Source organism: Eucalyptus grandis, chromosome 10 (genome assembly GCF_016545825.1).
Source record: "Eucalyptus grandis isolate ANBG69807.140 chromosome 10, ASM1654582v1, whole genome shotgun sequence".
NCBI classification, from domain to species: domain Eukaryota; kingdom Viridiplantae; phylum Streptophyta; class Magnoliopsida; order Myrtales; family Myrtaceae; genus Eucalyptus; species Eucalyptus grandis.
Genome location: NC_052621.1, coordinates 36,476,591 through 36,483,483, shown reverse-complemented (window position 1 = coordinate 36,483,483; position 6,893 = coordinate 36,476,591). Strand labels below are relative to the sequence as shown.

The window sequence follows — 6,893 nt, the reverse complement described above, 5'->3', positions numbered from 1 at the left end:
AACCGTGATTTTAAATCCGGATTCAGAAATTGAAGGTTCTGGCATGTCACAATTCATTTTAGGAACGTCGACTCATATTCAAAAGATTTTTCTACAAACTGAGATTTTGGCGGAAAAGCAAAGTAAGGCCGTTTTGTTCGGGATTGTCGGAGGGCCGTTTTGAATCGAATCTTCGGGATGCGAGTTGGATCATTTGACGGGGAAATGTCATGAGAAGGTGAGGACACATGGACCGATTTATTTGAGCTTCAATTGAGCTTCAATTGATTGGAATTAAGAGAGAATTGAATGGATTGAATGGGGGAATGTCCAAAATTCGTAGCTCCCATGGCACACCACATTTTGCACCTATTGCCAAGCTTGTAGAGGAAGATTGGAGGAGAGAGAGTGGCTGAGGTCATGTGGTGTCATGGTGGGGGCAAAGCCAATGAGAAGATGGCAAGTGTTGAGCTCTAGAGAGCCCAAGGAGACCCCCACTCTTAAGCAGCTTCTTCTCTAAGGCTTTCTCCATTGTTGTTGAAGGAGAGAAGCTCAGCAAAACCAGAGGAACCGAGCAGCATCAGCCCTCCACCGTTGCATGCCCATCGGACCCCATTTCCTCCTCTGTTTTCCCCTCGTTCCAATTTCTGCTCCAGCCGACCTTTCGCCAAAGATCCGAGTAAAAAGTTAACTTCCTGGTTGAATTAGTGAACGAGCCACCCATCGCCGCGAAGAAGAGACCCAGCCCGTTCTGGAGCACCTCACCGCTCGCTGGAACGATTCTCCGGCTGTTCCGTACGACCTCCCGAAGCCGCCGCTCGCCGGACCGTCTGGACTCGCCTGGTTCCGCCTGTTCCGCCCGTTTCGCGGTTTTCAGTCATTTTCTCCCCATTTCTACCCTACCTCCACCCATACCAACCACCAGCAAGATCCCCTTGACCCCCGGGAGCCGCCGGTTGCCAACCACCCGCTCGCCGGAGCTCCGATCAGCCCGTTTTCGCCGTTGAAGTTGCTGGTTTCTTCTCTGCAGTTCAGTCCAAATCGAAGCGAGAAGACAGCAAGAAGTTCCAGACTTTGTGGCCCGTTTTCAAGCCCTTCCCGGCCTCCGTTGGTGTCGCCACTTTGGGGTTTATCGACCGCCTTGGCGTCGTGGTCGTCGTGAACTCACCGGCGCGCAAAACCGGTGAGTTTATCCTCTAAACCTTGCTTAGCAAGTTAATCATGCTTAAGGGGTGTTTAGATTAGTCTAATTAGGTTTAGGTGTTAGATTAGATTATTTTAATGTAAATTAGATTAGTTGTATGATTAGTTTAATGGATGTTTAATTAGGGCTAATTGTATGTTTAAATTAGTGTAATCTAATTTAAGCCCTAATTGATTATTTTTAATTAAATAATTATTTCGAATTTTTAAATATTATTTTATTATTTTATATTATTATAATATAATATTTAATTATTTAATTTTCGGAATTAAATTTAATTATTTAATAATTTCGAAAATTTTGCCGGGATGGCCTGGGTCGTTAGAATTTCGTGCCGATCGCAGTAATGCGGTCGGTTTGTGCTAATTGTATGTTTAAATTGAGAAATTGAGTGATTGATGATTATGGTTAATAATTCCAAAAGTGTGAAATTGCGTGAAATTGATGAAGTTGTGGTATTTAACTTGAAAATACCCGGTGTTAGCTTTTAGCACCGTAATTGATTTGTATGACCAGTTTGAATCGATTGGATTGATTGATTGATTGAATTGAGATATGAGTTGGTTTATTATTGAATTATCCGCTTTGGCGAGCAATTGATTTATATATGTCGGCTTGTGAGAGCATCGATCCATACATCGCTTGTGTGAGCTATCATCTATGCATATATCGGCTTGTGCGAGCTACCATCTATATCAGCTTGTGTGAGCTGTGATTTATTAATGGATGAATAGATGGTATGAATTGATAGATGATATGAATTGATATATAGTATGAATTTATCGACGTATGAGTTGCAGCGACGTGCGGGGAAGGACTGAGGCGAGGTAAGTCCTCTATTCTCTTTGTGTGGCTAGAGCACCCTGGGGCTTATTTTCTTCCTAATTGAGTTTTAGAGGGTAGGACTCATTGAGACATCGTCTCATCCCGGTTGTGGGATAATATTTCAGGTCCCTAGATGGCGGATCCTCCGGAGCTTTTTGGTAGACCAGTGAGGGTCGCTGAGAGGATTTTTGACTTCGCCGATCCCGACTAAAGAGCTGGCGAATGGACCTGTCTAGCTGATCTTAGGACAGCCTAGTTTTTGAGGACTGATCTTCTATAGATCTTTTGTAAATAGCCTAGTCCTGTAAATGAACTGGTTTGATATGTATAAAAAGTATGTGGTTGGTTTTAAAAATGTGATCCTGCTTTTCTATCCCAATTGAGTTTTGTCTGGGGATTATTTATCCGCTTCCGCATGTGTAATTAAAAAGAATGGGTCGGTGACGTGTCCTGGGAAGTCGCATTTCTATCGACCGCAGTGGGATGTGCGCGTGCTCGAGGTTCGGGGCGTGACAACTTAAGTGAGCGAATAAAAATTTTGATGCTTAATTGAGCATTTTACAAAAGTTTTGATACTTCTATTATTCTTATTTCGGAACACTCCTTTCATTATTAATGGAGAACGTGCGTTCCTTCTCTTGACGCATGCCACCAACCAAACAAAGAAAAACAACTTCCGTTCAACTTAATTTTTCTAAGTTTTGGTGTTTTACTAAAACCAGAAAAATATTGTAAAAAATAAGATTCAACTCCGGCGGGCCTACATCATTGTAGCGCGGGACCCACTTCTTTTTCTCTTTTTTTTTGAAGCTTGAACGGCAACCCAGATCTTGGCCTGCCAGATCCTCGCCTGCAGAAGAATGAAAATCCCATCTCCATCCGTTGCATCGGTTTCAGCCTTCTACAGTGCTCTTGTGTGCTCTGGCTACAATTTTGTTTAAAAAAGAAAAAAGATCAGGGGTGACTTCTTCTTCTGCTTCTTGTCGATAGATGTTTGATGACATTTCTAGGATAGTTTCATTAAGAAAGACAAGGTGGCAACTTGTCTGTTTTTACCTTCGCGAGAGCCCACTGTGTCCCTTGAAACCATGTTTTCCTTGTAAGTTGTGGCAAGTCACAAAGTGGTCCTACAAGAAAGCGAGAGAATAGACAGACAAGAATTGCAGCCATAAGCATGATAAACAGATAGTAAAGCCGCTATCTTAGGGAGATTTACCTTGAAAGTCTGCTTGGCGAACTTCAAAAGTTGTGATGCAGTACTCATTGGTAACTTTTGGGGAATCTAAAGAAGAGACGCAGCGATCCAGATCATTCAAATATAGCAAGCAATTATCTGCATAGTTAAAGGAGATCTCGCAAATATCGCAGGTTTGGATTGTCCGCATACTGGCTGGAAGCCGCCCATCATCCAGAGACCACAAGGCAACGAACATGTTAATTTTGGCAGAATTGGACACCCACAAGTTGTTCTTGTCTCTGTGATAGAATGTGATTGATTGAGTACTGCTATCCATTTCTTCCTTCAACTTTTTTATGTGCAAGTAGGCCCCATAACTTTATTTTGTCCAATGACATCGTTCTGTAACTTGTCGTTACTTTCTCCATTCCCTGATGGAACGTGGCTTTAATACAGTGCGATTGGTTCTATTTGCACAAGATCTTATATCTCCCCGGTCCATGATATTATAGTACGTGAAATGAGCATCATCCGCCCGTGCGCACGCCCAGATTTGTACGCATGAAGCAGATTTGTTATTGATCTAATGATTAGACAATTATCCGCCATCCGTATATGTTCCCACATATTTGCCCTTATGGTATGATCACAGCCATTCATCACTAGAATTATGTCAAGGAAATGCAAGTAGTCCCATTGTCCTACGAGAATATATAATTTTCATATGATAAAAACTGGGGACAAGCACTGGTTCCGAGTCAAACTAGGAATCAGATCGAACTGGCCAGTTCTGGGTGGTTCCCGCGGGAATAATTGGTCTAGTTCCCAGTTTTAAATCTTTAAAATTGGGAACTACCAGTCCAGTTCCCAGTTCTTGAGGATGAATTGGACTGAATTGGTCCAGCTCGGATCCCTAGATTGAGGAGGCAGCATCTAACTTGTCTAGTTCAGAGCACTGCGGGACAAGCTGTTGCCATCTTATGTACTTGCCTGGTTGTATGATGACGTCATGCTGTATTAAGTACAGTATAGCTTTCATGGATCAGACCATATCAGGTTCTCACGGCTTAATAAGACCATTGCGACGGTTCTGTGACTCTCTGGTAGCTCGCAGATGGGGGGCATCGGTGTTCTAATGGTGTTTTGAGTCTTTAGTATTATTGATCAATTAGTAAGAAGTGTCATTTGGCTTGGATGAACTGTTGAGCGACTCCTGCATAAGTCGCTGGATGATTGATTGACTAGTGAAGTCAATTGCGCCGGACTTGGCGGAATACGAAGGGCCGGGAATCAGATCAACATCGTGTTTACAACATGAACTGCGACTCTTGTTGGCCCATGCTCTCGTTTTCCACTTCAGGACGATCTGGTTTTCCACGGCGAAAACTACGGTCCGGTCGACGCGCTTTTGTCTCATCGGACGACAATCTTTCGTAAGCGGACAACAAAGTGGCTGTCGAGAGAGAGAGAGAGCCGGTCGACGCGCTTTTGTCTCATCGGACGACAATCTTTCGTAAGCGGACAACAAAGTGGCTGTCGAGAGAGAGAGAGAGAGAGAGAGAGAGAGAGAGAGAGAGAGAGAGAGAGAGAGAAAATTTTCCTTAAAACTCCTGTGTTTTGCGAAATTTATGTGAAGGGCCTGCATGTATAGTTTCTTGAGTAATAATACCACACAGCAATATGTATTTTGTCCCCTTAAGATATTACAAATCCTCTTCTCTCGCTCAAGTAGAGTTCTTGAATTCGTCATTGCTTCAATTGGAGTGAAACTTCCATTTAATTGTAAGAGTATTTTCCATTGTAAACATAACTGTATAGACTCACCTGCAGTGGCTTCTCACGATGTTGGTTTCTATGTGATAAATTCTATTGGACGATTCATGCAAAATTAAGCAAATCATTCGAGGAGGCTATTTTTTTTTTTTTTTTATCCATAAGGAATAACTCTTACGTATAGTATGTTTGTTCGGTGACGTTCCATAATTTGTTATTACTTTCTTCATTCCCTAATGGAACATGGCTTTTGTGCGATGCGATTGATTCTATCTTTGCGGGATTTGATATCTCCCCGATCCACGATATTAAAGTACATAAAAAATTGAGCTTCGTCCTCCCGTGTGCACGCCCAGATCCAGATATGTTGTCGATCTTATGATTAGACAATTATCATTCATCTAGATATGTTCCCACATTTTTGCCCTTACAGTATGATCATGGCTTAAGAAGTACCGACACTCTCTGAAAGCCTTCGTGTCGTATCTGACACTCTGACATGTGTCCGACACGCTCCGTCACGCTCTGACACGTTCCGACACGTGGTCAACAAGTGTCGGAAAATTCGACATGTGGTCAACTCTTCCCGACACGCTCCGACACGCGAGTTTGAAATTCCGACACGTGACTTCGACACGCACGGGGTCAATTTTAAAATTTTTCAATACTTGAGGGGTTAAAATATAAATATATGAAAAAGTAATGAAAATAACAAAAATAAAGGGAAAAGAAGAACATTTTCACTCTCAAGATTCTTATTTATAAGTATTGACCTTCCCGTGAGTGATGATGGAACGCCCCTCTTCTCTCTGGCGTCGCTCCGCTGCCCCCACAGAGTTAAAGTTGTGATTTTTTTTTTTTTTACTTCTTTCCACCTCTCGCAGGCGTCGCTTGCGAATTATCTCTTTTGGTCACATTTTCCATGGCGAATTTAGTTATTTCCTTTTCTTTTGGTCGTATTTTGAGAGTTCTTGTCATGGATTTTCATTTTTCTTGAACCTTGTTTTGCAGAGGAGCTCAAGCCAATCTATATCATGAACTCCAAACTCGGTCTGGGACTATAAGAAATCTCATTAATTTCTGACAAATATAAGAAAGGGTTGATACATTGAAAAACCCCAAATTGGTACACTTATGACAAATTTACCCAAAACTATTTTTTTGATTATGAAAAACCCAAAACTGGTACATCTATGAAAAATTTACCCTGACTGACTATAAAAAACCCTAAACTGGTACATTTATGATAAATTTACCCCAAACTAATTTATTCAACCACAAAAAATCTCAAATTAGTAAATTTGTGACTAATATACCCTCCGTTAAATTTGATTAATACCACAAAAAAATCACAAAAATTGTAAACTGTTACAAACAGAGAGTAAAATCCCAAATTGGTATATTAGTCAATTGCCACGTGTTATTTAACTTAATAACTTAACAATAAAATTTAACGAAAATTAACATATGGTAAATTTGTCACAAGTGTACCAGTTTTGGGTAAATTTGTCAAAGGTATACCAGTTTGGGATTTTTGGTGGTTAAAAAAATAATTTGGGGTAAATTTGTCACAAATGTACCAGTTTAGGGTTTTTTAGGGTGTTAACCCTACAAGAAAATAGGACATGATCATTCAAATTTACTCTTTTGTGTTTGCAATTTTTAAATTTCTCATTTAATCTCTATCAAATTAAAATAATAAATGATATTAACAAATGTTGGATTAATTTTTTTAGTATAAATTAATTCTATGCTCTTATTTATTTATTTATTTATTTATTTATTTATTTTTGCATATATACATAAAAATATGTATTTAATATATAACGTGTCGGAACGTGTCGAAATTCTCTATTTTTTTAGAAATAACGTGTTGGCGTGTCGTGTCGTGTCGCGTGTTCGTGTTGGTGCTACATAGATCATGGCCATTCATTA

The 6,893-nt window shown here is 40.5% G+C and overlaps 1 long non-coding RNA gene across 1 annotated transcript; it reads left to right on the top strand.

Annotated features, from left to right (window-relative positions):
• Positions 1 to 564: 564 nt before the first annotated feature.
• Positions 565 to 2,408, top strand: LOC108954168. Its single transcript, XR_001979884.2, has 2 exons — positions 565 to 1,162; positions 2,134 to 2,408. It is a non-coding gene; the product is annotated as an uncharacterized LOC108954168 (long non-coding RNA).
• Positions 2,409 to 6,893: the final 4,485 nt, after the last annotated feature.